The sequence below is a fragment of the Arachis hypogaea genome, chromosome 2 (genome assembly GCF_003086295.3).
Source record: "Arachis hypogaea cultivar Tifrunner chromosome 2, arahy.Tifrunner.gnm2.J5K5, whole genome shotgun sequence".
In the NCBI taxonomy this organism is placed as follows: domain Eukaryota; kingdom Viridiplantae; phylum Streptophyta; class Magnoliopsida; order Fabales; family Fabaceae; genus Arachis; species Arachis hypogaea.
Genome location: NC_092037.1, coordinates 63,034,171 through 63,054,664, shown reverse-complemented (window position 1 = coordinate 63,054,664; position 20,494 = coordinate 63,034,171). Strand labels below are relative to the sequence as shown.

Sequence of the window (20,494 nt, the reverse complement as noted above, 5' to 3'; positions counted from 1 at the left end):
ACGCGGAATTCATCTGTCGGTTCTCGTTCAGGCCGGAATAGAATCCAGTGATTCTTTTGCGTCTGTCACTAACGCCCCGCCTTCAGGAGTTTGAAGCACGTCACAGTCATTCAATCATTGAATCCTACTCAGAATACCACAGACAAGGTTAGACCTTCCGGATTCTCTTGAATGCCGCCATCAATTCTTGCCTATACCACGAAGACTCTGATCTCACGGAATGGCTGGCTCGTTTGTCAGGCGAGCACTCGGTTGTCAGGCGATCAACCATGCATCGTGTATCAGGAATCCAAGAGATAAACACTAGGGCCTTGTTGCTTTGTAGAACAAAGTGGTTGTCAGTCACTTTGTTCATAAGTGAGAATGATGATGAGTGTCACGGATCATCACATTCATCAAGTTGAAGAACAAGTGATATCTTGGACAAAGAACAAGCGGAATTGAATAGAAGAACAATAGTAATTGCATTAATACTCGAGGTACAGCAGAGCTCCACATCTTAATCTATGGTGTGTAGAAACTCCACCGTTGAAAATACATAAGAACAAGGTCTAGGCATGGCCGAATGGCCAGCCTCCCAATGATCAAAGAACTAGATGTCCAAAGATGAAAATACAATAGTAAAAGGTCCTACTTATAGAGAACTAGTAGCCTAGGGTGTACAGAGATGAGTAAATGACATAAAAATCCACTTCCGGGCCCACTTGGTGTGTGTTTGGGCTGAGCAATGAAGCATTTTCGTGTAGAGACTCTTCTTGGAGTTAAACGCCAGCTTTTATGCCAGTTTGGGCGTTTAACTCCCATTTAGGTGCCAGTTCCGGCGTTTAACGCTGGAATTTCTGAGGGTGACTTTGAATGCCGGTTTGGGCCATCAAAGCTTGGACAAAGTATGGACTATCATATATTGCTGGAAAGCCCAGGATGTCTACTTTCCAACGCCGTTGAGAGCGCGCCAATTGGGCTTCTTTAGCTCCAGAAAATCCACTTCGAGTGCAGGAAGGTCAGAATCCAACAGCATCTGCAGTCCTTTTCAGTCTCTGAATCAGATTTTTGCTCAGGTCCCTCAATTTCAGCCAGAAAATACCTGAAATCATAGAAAAACACACAAACTCATAGTAAAGTCCAGAAAAGTGAATTTTAACTAAAAACTAATAAAAATATACTAAGAACTCAACTAAAACTACCAAAAACATACTAAAAACAATGCCAAAAAGCATACAAATTATCCGCTCATCAGAATACCACAGACAAGGTTTAGACTTTCCGGATTCTCAAGAATGCCGCCATCAATTCTAGCTTATACCACGAAGATTCTGATTAAGGAATCCAAGAGATAAACATTCAAGCCTTGTTTGCTTGTAGAACGGAAGTGGTTTTCAGGCACGCATTCATAAGTGAGAATGATGATGAGTGTCACATAATCATCACATTCATCATGTTCTTGGGTATGAATGAATGTCTTAGAACAAGAATAAGCTGAATTAAATAGAAGAACAATAGTAATTGCATTAATACTCGAGGTACAACAGAGCTCCACACCTTAATCTATGGTGTGTAGAAACTCCACCGTTGAAAATACATAAGAACAAGGTCTAGGCATGGCCGAATGGCCAGCCTCCCAAAGAGGGTTCAATCATAAAAACATGATCCAAAAGCTCCCTTCTAATACAATAGCAAAAGGTCCTATTTGTAGAGAACTAGTAGCTTAGGGTTTACAAGGATGAGTAAATGACATAAAAATCCACTTCCGGGCCCACTTGGTGTGTGCTTGGGCTGAGCATTGAAGCTTTCATGTGTAGAGACTTTTCTTGGAGTTAAACGCCAGCTTTTGTGCCAGTTTGGGCGTTTAACTCCCATTCTTGTGCTAGTTCCGGCGTTTAACGCCAAAATTCTTGAGCTGACTTGGAATGCCTGTTTGGGCCATCAAATCTCGAGCAAAATATGGACTATTATACATTTCTGGAAAGCCCAGGATGTCTACTTTCTAACGCAATTAAGAGCACGCCAATTGGGTTTCAGCATCTGCAGTCCTTTTCAGCCTCTGAATCATATTTTTGCTCAGGTCCCTCAATTTCAGCCAGAAAATACCTGAAATCACAGAAAAACACACAAACTCATAGTAAAGTCCAGAAAAGTGAATTTTAACTAAAAACTAATAAAAATATAATAAAAACTAACTAAAACATACTAAAAACATACTAAAAACAATGCCAAAAAGCGTATAAATTATCCGCTCATCACAACCCAATAACACTCTTCCCCAAAAACCTTCACCAATCACCTTAATCTCTCTTCCCCATCACCTCTTCACCACTCACATCCATCCATCCTCCTTACCCAAACCCACCCTAAATGGCCGAAACACAAACCTCTCTCCCTCCCCTCCATATCTTCTTCTTCTTCTATTCCTTCTTCTTTTGCTCGAGGACGAGCAACATTCTAAGTTTGGTGTGGTAAAAGCATAGCTTTTTTGTTTTTCCATAACCATTTATGGCATCTAAGGCCAGAGAAACCTCAAGAAAGAGGAAAGGAAAAACAATTGCTTCCACCTCTGAGTCATGGGAGATGGAAAGATTCATCTCAAGGGTCCATAGTTCAGTAACAGAGCATTTGACTGCACATCAAGAGAGCATGAGGAACTCCCTCATCAAGAAATCCCTGAGATACAACTATTGGGAGCAACTAAGGATAGGAGCACCAAAATCACTAGGGATCATGCAACAAAGGCAAGGAAGAGACATAAAGGAGCTCAAAAAGCACTATTAGTCCTTCAAAAGGCACCACCCTCACTAAGGTGGACTCATTCCTTAACTTCCTTGTTCTTATCTCTCTGATTTTCGATTTTTATGCTATATGTGTCTCTGTCTCATGATCATTAGTATTGAGTAACTATGTCTTAAGGCTATAAATAATTCCATGAATCCTTCACCTCTCTTAAATAAAAAAATGTTTCTAATTCAAAAGAACAAGAAGTACATGAATTTCGAAATTATCCTTGAATTTAGTTTAATTATATTGATGTGGTGACAATACTTTTTGTTTTCTGAATGAATGCTTGAACAGTGCATAATTTTGATCTTGTTGTTGATGAATGCTAAAATTGTTGGCTCTTGAAAGAATGATGAATAAAGAGAAATGCTATTGATAATCTGAAAAATCATGAAATTGATTCTTGAAGTAAGAAAAAGTAGTGAAAAAGCAAAAGCTTGTAAAAAAAATTTAGAAAAAAAAAGAAAAAGCAAGCAGAAAAAGCCAATAGCCCTTAAAACCAAAAGGCAAGGGTAAAAAGGATCCAAGGCTTTGAGCATCAATGGATAGGAGGGCCCAAGGAAATAAAATCCAGGCCTAAGCGGCTAAATCAAGCTGTCCCTAACCATGTGCTTGTGGCATGCAGGTCCAAGTGAAAAGCTTGAGACTGAGTGGTTAAAGTCATGATCCAAAGCAAAAAGAGTGTGCTTAAGAACTTGGACACCTCTAACTGGGAACTTTAGCAAAGCTGAGTCACAATCTGAAATGGTTCACCCAGCTATGTGTCTGTGGCATTTATGTATCTGGTGGTAATACTGGAAAACAAAGTGCTTAGGGCCACGGCCAAGACTCATAAAAGTAGCTGTGTTCAAGAATCAACAAACTTAACTAGGAGAATCAATAACACTATCTGAAATTCTAAGTTCCAATAAATGCCAATCATTCTAAACTTCAAAGGAGAAAGTGAGATGCCAAAACTGTTCAGAAACAAAAAGCTACAAGTCCCGCTCATCTAATTAGAATTAATATTCATTGATATTTTGGAATTTATAGTATATTCTCTTCTTTTTATCCTAATTGATTTTCAGTTGCTTGGGGACAAGCAACAATTTAAGTTTGGTGTTGTGATGAGCGGATAATTTATACGCTTTTTGGCATTATTTTTAGATAGTTTTAAGTATAATCTAGCTACTTTTAGGGATGTTTTCATTAGTTTTTATGCTAAATTCACATTTCTGGACTTTACTATGAGTTTGTGTATTTTTCTATGATTTTAGGTATTTTCTGGCTGAAATTGAGGGATCTAAGCAAAACTCTGATAAAAGGCAAACAAAGGACTGCTGATGCTGTTGGATTCCAACCTCCCTGAACTCAAAATAGATTTTCTGGACCTATAGAACTTCAAATGGCGCGCTCTTAACGGCGTTGGAAAGTAGACATCCAGAGCTTTCCAGCAATATATAATAGTCCATACTTTATTCGTGATTAGATGACGTAAACTGGCGCTCAACGCCAGTTCTATGCTGCATTCTAGAGTCAAACGCCAGAAACACGTCACGAACCAGAGTTGAACGCCAGAAACACGTTACAACTTGGCGTTCAACTCCAAAAGAAGACTCTGTACGTGTAAAGCTCAAGCTCAGCCAAAGCACACACCAAGTGGGCCCCGAAAGTGGATTTCTGCATCAATTACTTACTTCTGTAAACCCTAGTAGCTAGTCTAGTATAAATTGGACATTTTACTATTGTATTAAACATCTTTGGTCTCGGTTTTATTCCATTATTCATCTTAGGAGACTATTGATCATTCATGGGGGGGCTGGCCATTCGGCCATGCCTGGACCTTCATCACTTATGTATTTTCAACGGTGGAGTTTCTACACACCATAGATTAAGGGTGTGGAGCTCTGCTGTACCTCAAGTTTTAATGCAATTACTACTATTTTCTATTCAATTCAGCTATTCCTGTTCTAAGATATTCGTTGCACTTCAACATGATGAATGTGATGATCCGTGACACTCATCATCATTCTCACCTATGAACACGTGACTGACAACCACTTCCATTCTACCTCAGACCGAGCGCATATTTCTTGGATTCCTTAATCAGAATCTTCGTGGTATAAGCTAGATTGATGGCGGCATTCATGAGAATCTGGAAATTCTAAACCTTGTCTGTGGTATTCCGAGTAGGATTCAGGGATTAAATGACTGTGACGAGCTTCAAACTCGCGATTGTTGGGCGTGATGACAAACGCAAAAGAATCAAGGGATTCTATTCCAACATGATCGAGAATCGACAGATGATTAGCGTGCCGTGATAGAGCATTTGGACCTTTTTCACTGAGAGGATGGGATGTAGCCATTGATAACGGTGATGCCCTACATACAGTTTGCCATGGAAAGGAATAAGAAGGATTGAAGGAAGGCAGTAGGAATGCAGAGATCCAACAGGGACAAGCATCTCCATACACTTATCTGAAATTCCCACCATTGAATTACATGAGTAACTCTATCTTTATTTTCTTCTTTATTTATTATTCGAAAACTCCATAACCATATATTATCCGCCTAACTGAGAATTTACCATAGCTTGCTTCATACCAACAATCTCCGTGGGATCGACCCTTACTCACGTAAGGTATTACTTGGACGACCCAGTGCACTTGCTGGTTAGTTGTGTGGAGTTGTGACTAAGTGTGATTCACGTTTGAGAGCGCTATCAAGTTTTTGGCGCCATTGTTGATGATCACAATTTCATGCACCACACACCCTTGCCTTTTTCCACTTTTCTTTGCCTATGGAAACTTGAACTAGCGTGGCACGCCCAGGGTTTGGCGTGCCACACCCTTGCTGTGTGCTTGGCTAAGCTCCTCTAGAAAGTTGCACTAGCGTGGCACGTCCAGGGTCTGGCGTGCCACACCTCTTTGTGAGTGAGTGGTTCCTCTATTTGGCGTGCCAGTCATGAACTCAAGCGGCACGCCCCAATGCTTCTTTGCCCTCTAAATGACTTGGCATGCCACGCCTGGTTGCTCAAGTGGCACGCCTAAGTGAAGAATAGTGAGTGGCGTGCCACGCCTTCGATACCAAGTGGCACGCCCCATGTAATTGGCCTCTTTCATCCTCTCTAGAAACTTGTACCAGCGTGCCACGCCTGAAGGTTGGCGTGCCACGCCCATGATCTTGTCTTGTTCTAGTAGTTGGCGTGCCATGCCTTGGCCTTCAAGTGGCACGCCATAGTGACATGCTCGGGTTGGCATGCCACGCCTTTGACACCAAGTGGCACGCCCAGTCCTTGCTTTTGTTATCTTTGTGCATTGGCATGCCATGCCTGGTTGCTCAAGTGGCACGCCTAAGTGAGGTTGAGAGGTTGGCGTGCCACGCCTTCGACTTCAAGTGGCACGCCCAGTCTTCAATTGCCTTCAGCCCCTTCTCTGGATCATTGTACCAGCGTGCCATGCCATACTGCTCAAGTGGCACGCCCATGCATTTGTACACTCTTCAAGCTTGGCGTGCCACGTCTGGGTTCTCAAGTGGCACGCCCAAGTGACTTCTTGGAGCTGGCGTGCCACGCCTTTGACACCAAATGGCACGCCATAGTGGAGGTTCTTCTTGAGATGGTGAGTTGGTGTGCCATGCCCCTTTGCTCAAGTGGCACGCCCATAGTAGTTGATAGGTCAGGCGTGCCACGCCCAACCTGGCGTGCCACGCCCTTTTGTGTCCTCCATTTTGCTCTATGGAATTTTGTACTAGCGTGCCACGCCCAGTCCCTGGCGTGCCACGCCCATACATTTGTGCTTGGACTTCTTCTATGGACTTTAGTACTGGCGTGCCATGCCTAGCTCCTGGCGTGCCACGCCAGTGTATTTTTGTGGCGTTTGCTCCCAAGTGGCACGCCAGTTTCACACGCCTAGCTTTTTGTTTGTCTTCTTCCCATTTTTGATGCCCTTTTTCACCTGAAATTCAGTATAACTCATCTCAAAGTAGTGTACCATAATATTCATCAAATAATGCATGAATTGTACTGATCAAATGAGATTTATGCTCTTTTATGGTCTTCTTTATGCAAGAAAGAAGGATAGATGATGCAAGTCATCACAACACCAAACTTAAGCTTTTCTTGTCCCAAGCAAATCAATGTGAGTAAACCTTTATATCTTGAGGCCTTGGCTTCGAATGATTGCAATACAACTAAGAGTAAAACTAAGTGTCCAACACATGTATGAATGTTTTAATTATCATGCAAAGCTCTTGGATCCTTGAGGGTCTCTTCAGGTATAGGCTTCAGGGGTCCTTTCTATTGATTGTTACCTTGAAGTAGTAAGGATTGTTTTGCTTTCTTGACCACGATTCTAAGTGTTTTATCTCAAGAAAACCCTTTAATTAGGCTTTCAATTAGCACTCCCAAACCAGTTGGTTTTAGGGTACTGGGTGTTGAGACACCCCTAAGAATTTACTTGCCCAGGTCTCTTCTTGACACATCTTCACCACAAGCATCAACTAGGATCATTAATTCCCTTATTTGAGCTTTTTAATGTTTTTTTTTCTATCCCAGTAGTTGATGCTCAGAGCCTTGGGCCTTTATTGCTTACTACCTCTTGGTTCTATGGATATTCAAGGAACACCCCTTGGTCTTCCTTTGTTATACCTTCTAGGACTAGTTGCTCCCCATGACTCATTTTCTTTTTAGTTCATCCAAGGTTCTACACTCAGTTTCTTGTTTCTTAGTTTGCTTGATGATTCCTCTTGGCCTTGGTCTCTCTTATTGTTTTTGCACAACTCACAGTAACTCTTATTGTGACAAGCTCTACTTTTATTTAAGTTGATGACGACTTGAAATACATGACATTTTCTTTCTTGTAAAAAAAAACTCATAAAGACTTCAAACAAGAATTAAAAGCTAAGCATAAAACATAAACTATCCTAGCATGATTATTTAAGAAGTAAATAAAGCAAAGGCTTAAACATAATTCAGAAATTGGAAAGTGTCAACCATGGGACTCAACAACCTTGAGCAGCTTCATCTTTAGTTCATTGGCCCCTTCCCTTTGTCCTTCTTCTTGGGAGGGGACGAGCCACCTTCATCTGGCTTGGAGGAACCTTCTTTTGCTTTGGTATCCTTGGACTTGGACTTCCAGAATCCTAACCTTCTCATGTAGGATTTCACATTCTCCTTGTGTTGGTATGCTATTTCTTCTTGTCTTGAGCTGAGTTCCTCCAATTTTTGCATATAAGTGGGGTAATTGGGGTTCATGTTAGCCACTGTATTGCACAGGTAGCTCAACTTTATTTGTGCATAGCCATCATATTCTCCTCTGGCCACAGTCCTTGCTTCATAAAGGTGTCTGAATTCAGCAAGGCTCCCAATTTATTGTAGTTGTCGTTCCAAAATCATTCCTAGGATGCCTTGCATCTCTCTCCAGTTAATCTGATCTTGCTGTTCCTTGAGGTTCTCAAAGCCCCCTTGGAGTTGCTGAATGTTCTGGTTGACTTGGCTCCATTATTGTTGTTGAGTCTCCTTGAATTGATTGACATCTTCCCTCAAGTGGTGTAGGTCTCCCTTCATTTGGTGTACATCTCCTTGCAATTGTTCCCAGTTGAATCCCTCTGGAAATTATTGATATTGGTAGTACGGTGGTGGTTGAAGAGCCAGGAAGTGAGGTTGCTCTTCTACCTCTTCCTCTGCTTGTTGTTGTTGTGGTTCATGAGCATGAGCTCTTTGTTCTCTAGCCCAGTTGAGTGGGTGGACAACCACCACTTTGGCCATCATTTTGGCAGTTATGAACTTGTCTTGCTTCACAAGCACTTCATTAATGATCTTTTCAACTCCAGCCTCATCATATAGCCTCTGTATAATGCTGGGAAATGCCAACCTTGTGTTGTCATTGGTGCTTTTCAGCACTTTGTTGATGTTGTTGGCAATCATCTCCCCCGCGTTGATGTTTTCTCCTTTCATGATGCTGTAGATGAGCACAGCTCTTTCCTTGGTCACCTATGAAGTATTGGATGTGGGGATTAGGGACCTCCTCACAAACTTTAGCTACCCTCTAGCTTGAGGGCTCAAATCTCTTCTCCTCAATTTGTTGGGTATCCCATCCTTGTCATTTATCCAACGCACATTCATCACGCAAATTTCACTTAGGATCTCCTCAAACCCAGGGTTTTGCTGTTTCATTCTCTCTTTATAGCTCCGAGTGGAGTTTTTTCTCTTCACCATTAGCATTCTCTCTATGCTAGAGGGGCTATAGTCAATGGACTTCCCCCTTACATAGCTAATGTAGCCGTATTGTTGCCCTGGTTGAGGCACTGCGTTGGCATAGAATTCCCTCACCAAGCTTTCTACCACTTTTCTTGGTGGGTTGCATAAGAGTGACCAACCCCTATTGTCGATCTCCACTTTGATTTCAATATGTTCATTCCTCCCTAGTTGAAACCCAACTTCTGGAATGATTTTCCTCTCACTCACCCAACCATAGAATTGGTTTTGGTTGAATGCAGAGAGGAACTTATAGTCATTAAAAGAGCTTGAGGATCTAGAGGTTGGTTCCTTGGTTTTTCTTTTCTTTGAGGCTGAGCTTTTTGGTGGTGCCATTAGGTTGGGAGAGTGTGCTTGAAGTTGTAAAAAAAATGGGGGTTGAAAGAAAGAAAAGGCAAAACAAGGTTTTGCTCCAACACCAAACTTAGGACTTGATTGTCCCAATCAAGAAAAAAAAGAGAAAGTAAGGGATGAGAGATAGTAGAAGATGAGAAGAGAAGTGATAGTGAGGGGTATAGGAATTGTTGAAGTAGGAGAGGAGATGGGGGTGGAGCTTTTATAATGGGTGGATGGTGTGGTTGGAATGGTGGGAAATAAAAAAGGGTTAAATGTTTTCCCACTTTGGGAAGTGGCGCCTAGCGTGGGAAGAGGCGCCAACTCTTTTCTCACAGTGTCTTCTGCGTGTGTCAAGTTCCAAAGTGCAAGTACACTTTGACTTCCTTGTTTTGTGAGTTGTTTACCATGTGGGCCCCATCTTCTCTCCAGAAATTGAAACTGAACCCATTAGTAATGACAAAAGAACCCCTTCACGTTCCTTCTCATCAAGAATGAATTGGATTGCAACTGATGGGTGTCCCTTGGGACACCAAACTTAATTCTTTGGCATCTTAATAAATTGGTTTCATCATTGTGTATTTAATGTGTTCATAAGAGTGGAATAATATCAAACTTTTCATTTTCTTTTGATTCCAATTCTTCTGAACTCATTAAACCACGTTCATGTCTGTACCCAAAGCATTAAGTGCTTTCAAATTGGGTGACTTGGGCTGCTATGTGATCCTTGGTGGTGGTCACACCAAACTTAATCTCTGGGCTTACTCTTCAAAATCAAACTATTAATTGTTTGTAAGCCTAGATTAAGTGGTGAGAGGCCACACCAAACTTAGCACTTTAGCTAGTTCTCAGCCCATTCATTCATCATTAGTTATGCATTCATCAAGTTGCAATTCCCAAGTAGAAAGAAATAAGAGAGTGTAAAGAAAATCTAGCTATCAAAGCTAATATCAAACTTTCTAATCTACAATTGTAAACTAATCCTAATTACTGAAAATTAAACTATCTAAAGCAATAGAATTTAAGCTACTTCTAAGAAAAGTAATTAAATCAAAAAGGATAAAGTGTTGGGGTACCTCCCAACACGTGCTTCTTTATTGTCATTAGCTTGACATTCCTTCTTCTTTAGCTGAGCTTGTAGCTCACTCTCTGCTCCTCCAAGGAGCCTCCCAAGTAGTGTTTGAGTCTATGGCCATTGAAAGAAAAAGTTCTCAGAGTCTTGTCCTCCATGAGCTCCACATGACCATAGGGAAACACTTTGAGTATGGTGAAAGGTCCTGACCATTGAGACTTGAGTTTTCCAGGGAAGAACTTGAGTCTTGAGTTGTAGAGTAACACCTTCTGTCCTTCAGTAAACTCCCTTCTTGCTATCTTTTGGTCATGCCACCTTTTTGTGTTCTCTTTGTAGATTTTTGCATTCTCATATGCTTGATTTCTAAACTCTTCCAGCTCATTGAGTTGCATTAATCTCTTTTCTCCAGCAGCTTGCTCATCAAAATTTAGTAGTTTTAGAGCCCAGAAGGCTCTGTGCTCCAGTTCAACTGGCAAGTGGCAAGCTTTGCCGAATACCAGTTGGTATGGTGACATCCCAATGGGGGTCTTGAAGGCTGTTCTGTAGGCCCATAGAGCATCGTCTAGATTCTTAGACCAGTCCTTTACCGAGCTTCCAACAGGTTTTTTGAGGATTTGTTTTAGCTCTCTGTTGGAGATATCGGCTTGCCCGTTGGTCTGTGGGTGGTATGGAGTTGCCACTTTGTGCTTTACTCCATATCTGAGAAGCAGTGTCTCAAGTTGTTTATTGCAGAAATGTGTCCCTCCATCACTAATGAGAGCTCTGGGAACTCCAAATCTACTGAAGATGTTCCTTCTCAAGAAGCTTATCACAACCTTGTTGTCATTTGTTGCAGTGGCTATGGCTTCTACCCACCTTGAAACATAATCAACAACCACTAATATGTAGCTATTTGAGTAGGAGGTTGGGAAGGGTCCCATAAAATCAATTCCCCATACATCAAAAAGCTCCAGCTCTAGTATGTATTGCTGTGGCATCTCATTCCTCCTGGTTAGATTACCAGCTCTTTGACATTCATCACACCTTGACACCATTTCCTTGGCATCCTTAAACATTGTTGGCCAGTAAAATTCGGATTGGAGCACTTTTGCTGCTGTCCTTTCTCCATTAAAGTGACCTCCATATACTAACCCATGGCACTGCCATAACACTTCCTGTCCTTCTTTATGGGATATACACCTTCTTAGGACTCTATCAGTACACTTTTTGAACAAATAAGGGTCATCCCAGATGTAGTGTTGGCATCCTTGATTAGCTTCCTCCTCATGTGCTTATTGATGTTAGTTGGCAGCTCCCCAATAGCCTTGAAGTTAGCTATGTCTGCAAACCAAGGGGCTACTCGAATCATCATCAATTGTTCATCAGGAAAGCTTTCATTTACTGCTACTTGCTGCATTTCTTCTTCTTGTGGGATCCTTGAGAGGTGGTCAGCTACCTTGTTCTCTGCTCTGCTCCTATCTTTAATCTCGATATCAAATTCTTGGAGCAGCAAGATCTACCTTATTAGTCTGGGTTTAGATTCTTGTTTGGTAAGCAAGTATTTAAGTGCTGCATGATCAGTGAACACAATTACTTTTGAGCCAATGAGATATGATCTAAACTTATCAAAAGCAAAAACTATGGCTAAAAGTTCTTTCTCCATGGTGGTATAGTTCCTTTGATTCTCATTAAGGATCTTGCTAGCATAGTAAATAACATGTACTAGCTTGTCTTTCCTCTATCCTAAAACAGCACCAACAGCAAAACCAGATGCATCACATATTAGTTCAAAGGGAAGATCCCAGCTTGGTGGTGCTATAATAGGTGCAGAGGAGAGTTTCTTTTTGAGTTCATCAAAGGCTACCATGCACTCTCTATCAAAAACAAAAGGAGTATTTGAGACAAGTAGGTTGCTAAGGGGTTTTGCAATCTTTGAAAAATATTTAATAAACCTCCTATAGAACCCAGCGTGTCCCAAGAAGCTTCTGATTGCTTTGACATTGCAAGGTGGAGGTAATTTTTCAATTACTTCCAGTTTTGCCTTGTCTACTGCTATACTATCTTTTGAAATCTTGTGACCAAGAACCACCCCTTCACTCACCATAAAATGGCACTTCTCCCAGTTTAAAACCAAGTCGGTCTCTTGACACCTTTTAAGCACAAGAGCAAGATGGTACAAACAATTAGAATATGAGTTCCCAAACACAAAGAAGTCATCCATAAATACTTCTATGAACTTCTCAATCATATCTGAAAAAATGGAGAGCATGCACCTTTAGAATGTTGCAGGTGCATTGCACAATCCAAAGGGCATTCTCGTATAAGCAAAAACACCATATGGACAAGTAAATGAAGTTTTTTCCTGATCCTTGGGGCCTACAAAAATTTGGTTGTAGCCCGAATATCCATCCAGGAAACAATAATACTCGTGTCCTGCCAATCTCTCAAGCATCTGGTCCATGAAGGGTAGGGGAAATTGATCCTTCCGGGTGGCTTCATTAAGTTTTTGGTAATTAATGCACATACGCCATCTGGTCACCGTCCTTGTGGGTATCAATTCATTCTTCTCATTTGCCACAACAGTGATCCCTCCTTTCTTAGGGACTACTTGCACCGGGCTTACCTAAGGGCTGTCTGAGATGGGATAGATTACTCCTGCTTGCCATAATTTCAGCATTTTTTTCTGAACCACTTCAGTCATAGTTGGGTTCAACCTCCTTTGTTGCTATCTTGAGGGTTTGGCATCCTCTTCAAGTAAGATTTTATGCATGCACATTGAAAGACTGATCCCCTTTAAATCTGCAAGTGTCCAGCCTATGGCATCCTTGTGTTGTCTCAGCACTTGGATAAGTTCCTCTTCTTGTTCCTTACTCAGACTTGAATTTATGATTATTGGGTGAGTGTTGTTGGCACCCAGATATGCATACTTTAAGCTAGGTGGTAAGGCTTTCAGCTCTAGTTTTGGTGACTCTGCATCTTTGTTGTCTGTGGTGGTTGGCATGATTGAGTTCCTCATGGTTGCTTGTGGTAGTTTTCCATTTGGTGCTTGCTCCATCTCAATGCTTTCTCCACATTGTTCTTCTCCCATGACTTCTTGAACTATCTGTTCCATAGTGTCTATCAGCATGCATTCTCCTATGGATTTCTTGGGGTAACTCATTGCTTTAAAGACGTTGAAGACCATTTTCTCTTCATGCAATCTCAAGACTAGTTCCCTTTTTTGCACATCAATGATGGCTCCAGCAGTAGCTAGAAATGGTCTTCCTAGGATGATTGACGTGTTGGCCTCTTCTTCCATGTCCAGCACAACAAAATCAGCAGGGAAGATGAATTCTCCTACTTTCACTAGCAAGTCTTCCACCACCCCATGTGGAAACTTAAATGTTCTGTTAGCCAATTGGAGTGCCATTCTTGTTGGGTTGGCTTCCTCAATCTTCATCCTTCTCATCATGGTTAGGGACATAAGATTTATGCTAGCTCCCAAATCACACAAAGCTTTCTCAATAGTGATGTCCCCTATGATGCAGGGAATTTGAAAACTTCTTAGGTCTTTCAACTTTTGAGGTAGCTTCTTCTGTATGATGGTGCTACATTCCTCAGTCAATACTATGGTTTCCTTTGTCTCCCAGTTCCTCTTTTTGGTTATAAGCTCCTTTAAGAACTTGGCATAGAGTGGCATTTGTTCTAATGCCTCAGCAAACGGTATGTTGATTTAGAGCCTCTTAAAGATCTCTAGGAACTTAGAGAACTGGCCATCTTTCCCATCTTTTCTCAGTCTTTGTGGGTATGGTGCCTTTGGCACATAGGGCTTCAAGATTGGTTTTGCTTGGGGTGAAGTTGGGATCTCCCTTTCATCCTCGTTCCCATGCTTTGATGCAACCTCTTCATGATTATCTTTGTTTAGGGTTCCTTCCTCTACAACCTTCCCACTTCTTAGAGTTATGGCTTTACATTCCCCTCTTGGGTTAGCCATGGTATCACTGGGAAATGTGTGTGTGGGAAGTCGGATTTGCTTGGACAAAATTCCCACTTGTGCTTCCAACTTTGAGATTACTGCACCTTGATTTTTCAGATTTGACATGTATTCCTCTTGATTAGCATCTATCCTTTTGTCAGTTTGTGCTTGTCTGTCCATGAGGGAGGAGACTGCTCCTGAACTCTGGGATGACAGTTGTGCTATTGCAGCCTCCATCCTCTCAAAGTTGCTCTTGATTTCGCATGGTTGCATAATTAAGGATGGTTCATCTTGATTGAGGTTGTTGTGTATGGGTTTGTTATTATGGTATGATGTGTTTTATGAGTTATGGTAGGGTCTATGGTTCCCTGTTTGATGGTTGGGGTTGTGGTTTAATTGATTTCCCCACCCAAAGTTTGGGTAGTTCTTCCAACCTTGGTTGTATGTCTTAGAGTGTGGGTCATATGGTGTTCTGGATGAATTGTGCACATAATTAGCTTGTTCCCAGTCACCTTCAGATTCTGATGCATTCCCTTCTTATTGAGGAGTTTGGTCTTGGATGACTGAGGCTTGGTTGGCCTCCATCCTCTTGGTTAAGGCTGCTATTTGTGCTGCAATTGCCTTGTTCTGAGCTAACAAAGCATCTACAGAATTGAGTTCTAGCACTCCCTTCTTCTGAGTCCTTTCTGAGGCATAGAAATACTCATTTTTAGCTACAGTCTCAATGACATCTATGGCCTCTTTAATTGTTTTTTTTTGTTCAGTGAGCCTCCTGAAGAATGATCCACTGCCTTCTTTACTTCATAGGATAGTCCCTCATAAAAGATATGTAGTTGTACACACTCATTGAACATTTTCGGTGGGCATCTTCTTGTCAGATCTTTGAATCTCTCCCAGGCCTCATAGAGTGTTTCTCCATCTTGTTGTCTGAAAGTTTGCACCTCAGCTCTTAGCCTATTGATTCTTTGTGGAGGGTAGAATCTTACAAGGAATCTATTTATGACCTCCTCCCATGTAGTTAGGCTATCCTTGGAGAATGATTCTAACCACTTTGCTGCCTTATCTCTGAGTGAGAAAGGAACAAGAGTAGTTTATAGATGTCAGGGTGTACCTCGTTGGACTTTACAATATCACATATCCTCAAGAATGTGCTGAGATGTTGATTAGAGTCTTCTTTGGCACTTCCTCCATATGAGCAATTATTCTGAACAAGTGTGATGAGCTGAGGCTTCAGCTCAAAATTATTGGCATGAATTGTCGGCTTTAGGATGCTGCTGCCATAATTTCCTGGATTTGTGTTGATGTAGGAGCCTAAGACTCTCCTCTCTTGCCCATCATGATTGACTGGGCCTACTCTGGCATGATTATGAACTTCTCCCTCATGGTGATTCTCCATATTCTCCTCCATGTTTGTTTCAAAATACTTTTCCTCTTCCTCAGCACCAACGACTCTCTTCCCTCTTGCTTCCCTCTTTAATCTAAGGAAGGTCCTCTCAGGTTCAGAATCAAAGAAAGTTGAAGCCCCGCTTCTCCTACCTGTCATACAACCAATCAAGGCAAAAGCAAGAAAGAAAAAAATTGGATGAAGAAATTACTATTGTTAGAGTAGTTGTTAGTGTGAGTGGTGCAATTGATCAAATAGTTAGAAGAGTGGAAATATGGACACTAAATAAGATAATCAAAGAAGAAGGAAATTGTTCATACCCTGGGTCGAGCTGGCCGACCCGGGATGTTCTACAGATAAAGCGACCGACCTTTTCAGGTCAGGACAACCCGACCTCTTTCTTAAAGAGCTCGGCTAAGTCACCAGCAAAGCCCAAAGAAGGGCCCAAATAGAGGAACATGCCCCAAATCCTAAGGGAGCCCAAGCCTACAGAGAGAAGGGCGGTTCCCTTGAAGATAAGATGACCTCACTTGAAGATAAGATAAAGATAAGATAAGATAACTAACTTATCTTATCTAAGAAGGTCATTCTACGCCATTATAAATACACTGGAGTACCCAGGTATAACTCATACTCTGATTCTACTCAATACCTGCTTAATACCCTTGCTAACTTAAGCATCGGAGTCCCTTGCAGGTACCCCCCACCCTCCAGGGATGAAGGATCAGCACCATCACCAAGTCGGACACAACAACCCCGACCAGCACAGAAGATCTCATCCGCGATCGACCCACAGTTTCAGGTAACCCTCGAAACATTGGTGCCATTGCCGGGGAGCTTGGAAGTTGTTCCGAGGGTTACCTGAAACTAGAGGTCGATCTCGGACGAGATCTTTGATGAGCGGATAATTTGTACGCTTTTTGGCATTATTTTTAGTATGTTTTTAGTATGTTTTAGTTATTTTTTAGTATATTTTTATTAGTTTTTAGTTAAAATTCACTTTTCTGGACTTTACTATGAGTTTGTGTGTTTTTCTGTGATTTCAGGTATTTTCTGGCTGAAATTGAGGGACCTGAGCAAAAATCTGATTCAGAGACTGAAAAGGACTGCAGATGCTGTTGGATTCTGACCTCCCTGCACTCGAAGTGGATTTTCTGGAGCTACAGAAGCCCAATTGGCGCGCTCTCAACGGCGTTGGAAAGTAGACATTCTGGGCTTACTAGCAATGTATAATAGTCTATACTTTGCCCAAGATTTGATGGCCCAAACTGGCGTTCCAAATCAGCTCAAGAATGCCCGGCGTTAAACGCCGGAACTGGCACAAGAATGGGAGTTAAACGCCCAAACTGGCACAAAAGCTGGCGTTTAACTCCAAGAGAAGTCTCTACACGAAAATGCTTCAATGCTCAGCCCAAGCACACACCAAGTGGGCCCGGAAGTGGATTTTTATGTCATTTACTCATTTCTGTAAACCCTAGGCTACTAGTTCTTTATAAATAAGACCTTTTGCTATTGTATTTTCATCTCTGGATCTTAGATCATCTTTAGATCTTTGAATCTTTGGATCCTTGATCATTTTGAGTCTTTTGATCATGTATTGGGAGGCTGGCCATTCGGCCATGCCTAGACCTTGTTCTTATATATTTTCAACGGTGGAGTTTCTACACACCATAGATTAAGGTGTGGAGCTCTGCTGTACCTCGAGTATTAATGCAATTACTATTGTTCTTCTATTTAATTTAGCTTGTTCTTATTCCAAGATATTCATTCGCACTCAAGAACTTGATGAATGTGATGATTATGTGACGCTCATCATCATTCTCACTTATGAACGCGTGCCTGACAACCACTCCCGTTCTACAAGCAAACAAGGATTGAATGTTTATCTCTTGGATTCTTTAATCGGAATCTTCGTGGTATAAGCTAGAATTGATGGCGGTATTCAAGAGAATCTGGAAGGTCTAAACCTTGTCTGTGGAATTCTGAGTATGATTCAATGATTGAATGACTGTGACGAGCTTCAAACTCCTGAAGGCTGGGCGTTAGTGACAGACGCAAAAGAATCAATGGATTCTATTCCAACCTGATTGAGAACCGACAGATAATTAGCCGTGCCGTGACAGGGTGCGTTGAACATTTTCACTGAGAGGACGGGATTGTAGCCACTGACAACGGTGATGCCAACATACAGCTTGCCATGGAAAGGAGTAAGAAGGATTGGATGAAGACAGTAGGAAAGCAGAGAGACGGAAGGGACAAAGCATCTCCATTCGCTTATCTGAAGTTCTCACCAATGAATTACATAAGTATCTCTATATTTATTCTATGCGTTATTCATACATCATCTATAACCATTTGAATCTGCCTGACTGAGATTTACAAGGTGACCATAGCTTGCTTCATACCAACAATCTCCGTGGGATCGACCCTTACTCACGTAAGGTATTACTTGGACGACCCAGTGCACTTGTTGGTTAGTTGTGCAAAGTTGTGAAATTGTGTTTATACCATGGTATTGAGCACCAAGTTTTTGGATTCATTACCGGGGATTATTTGAGTTGTGCAAAGTAGTGATCACAATTTCGTACACCAAGTTTTTGGCGCCGTTGCCGGGGATTGTTTCGAGTATGGACAACTGACGGTTCATCTTGTTGCTTAGATTAGGTATTTTTCTTCAGAGTTCTTAAGAATGAATTCTAGTGTTTCAAGGTGATGTTATTATCATCACCAAAGCTGATTGATTCTCATCAATTTAGCTCTTGAATGCAATGTCCTGCTGAAGCTTGGCTAGCCATGTCTAATTTCTTTAGACTAAAGCTTTAAACTAACATTGCATGATTCCTGAAATTCTCATTAAGAATTTTGATATCTTTATTTTCTTCTTCCACTTAATTTTCGAAAAAATCCAAAAAAAATTACAAAATCATAAAAACAAAAAATATTGTATGTTTATTGTTGAGTCTAGAGTCTCATTTTAAGTTTGGTGTCAATTGCATGTTTCTATTCTTCTTGCATTCATTCATGTGTCTTCATTAATCTTCAAGTTGTTCTTGATGATTTCCTTGCTCTGATCTTTAAATTCTCTTGACTTGAGTGTTTTGTTGTTTGTCATATGCATTCTCATTTTGTTAGTGTCAGTAGTATACAAACTGCTAAGTTTGGTGTCTTGCATGCATTGTTATTTGATTTTAATTACATTTTGATTATTCTTCATTATTAAAAATCCAAAAAATATTTTTAATTTGTGTCTTTTCAAGTCAATAATACAGAGAATTGAAGATTCAGCACATACAGCAGAGGAATTATACAGAAAAAGCTGGACGTTCAAAACGCCCAGTGAGGAAGGCAAACTGGCATTTAAACGCCAGCCAGGGTGCCTGGCTGGGCGTTTAATGCCCAAAAGGGTAGTGCTTTGGGCGTTAAATGTCAGAATGTGCACCATTCTGGGCGTTTAACGCCAGGATGGCACAAGAGGGAAGATTTTGTTTTTAATGCAGATTTTTTTTCAAGTTTTCAAAATCTTTCAAAATCAAATCTTTTTCAAACCATATATTTTCAATCAAATCTTTTTCAAAATCTATTTCTTTCCATTTTCAAAAATACTTGCTATCAATTAATGATTTGATTCAACATTTCAAGTATGTTGCCTTTTCTGTTGAGAAAGGTTTAATGTTTGAATCATACCTTTTCTTGTTAGGAAAGTCATTAATTTTTAAAATCAAATCTTTTTTTTAAATTGTTTTTCAAATCATATCTTTTTAATCACATCTTTTTCAAAAATAGTTTTCATTCATATCTTTTTGATTTCTAATTTCAAAATCTTTTTCAAAAATCACTTGATTTCTTTTCCACTCTTAGTTTTCGAAAATCAATTGGTATTTTTCAAAATGTTTTTAAAATCTTTTACTTAATTTTCGAAAATCTCTTCCCCTCTTCTCATATCCTTCTATTTATGGACTAGCACTATTCCTCAATGAACAATTCGAACTCCATCTCTCTTGATAAGTTCGAATTCTTCTACTTCTTCCTTCTATTTTTCTTTTCCTCTGACACCTCAAGGAATCTCTATACTGTGACATAGAAGATTCCATATTTTCTTGTTCTCTTCTCTTTCATATGAGCAGGAGCAAAGACAAAAGCATTCTTGTTGAGGCTGACCCTGAACCTGAAAGGACCTTGAAGCGAAAGCTAAGAGAAGCTAAGGCACAATTCTCTGTAGAGGACCTAACAGAAATCTTCAAAGAAGAAGAACCCATGGCAGCCGAAAACAACAACAATGCTAACAATGCAAGGAAGGTGCTGGGTGACTTTACTGCACCTACTCCCGACTTCTATGGGAGAAGCATCTCTATCCCTGCCATTGGAGCAAACAACTTTGAGCTTAAGCCTCAATTAGTTTCTCTAATGCAACAGAATTGCAAGTTCCATGGACTTCCATTGGAAGATCCTCATCAGTTTTTAGCTGAGTTCTTACAAATCTGTGACACTGTCAAGACTAATGGGGTTGACCCTGAGGTCTACAGACTTATGCTATTCCCTTTTGCTGTAAGAGACAGAGCTAGGATATGGTTGGACTCACAACCTAAAGAAAGCCTGAACTCTTGGGAAAAGCTAGTCAATGCCTTCTTGGCAAAGTTCTTTCCACCTCAAAAATTGAGTAAGCTTAGAATAGAAGTCCAAACCTTCAGACAGAAGGAAGGAGAATCCCTCTATGAAGCTTGGGAAAGATACAAACAATTAATCAGAAAGTGTCCCTCTGACATGCTT

General features: G+C 40.9%; 1 non-coding gene across 1 annotated transcript; it reads right to left on the bottom strand.

The window, feature by feature from the left end:
- Positions 1 to 20,386: 20,386 nt before the first annotated feature.
- LOC112763636 (small nucleolar RNA R71) lies at positions 20,387 to 20,494 on the bottom strand. The gene has a single exon (XR_003182910.1). It is a non-coding gene; the product is annotated as a small nucleolar RNA R71 (small nucleolar RNA).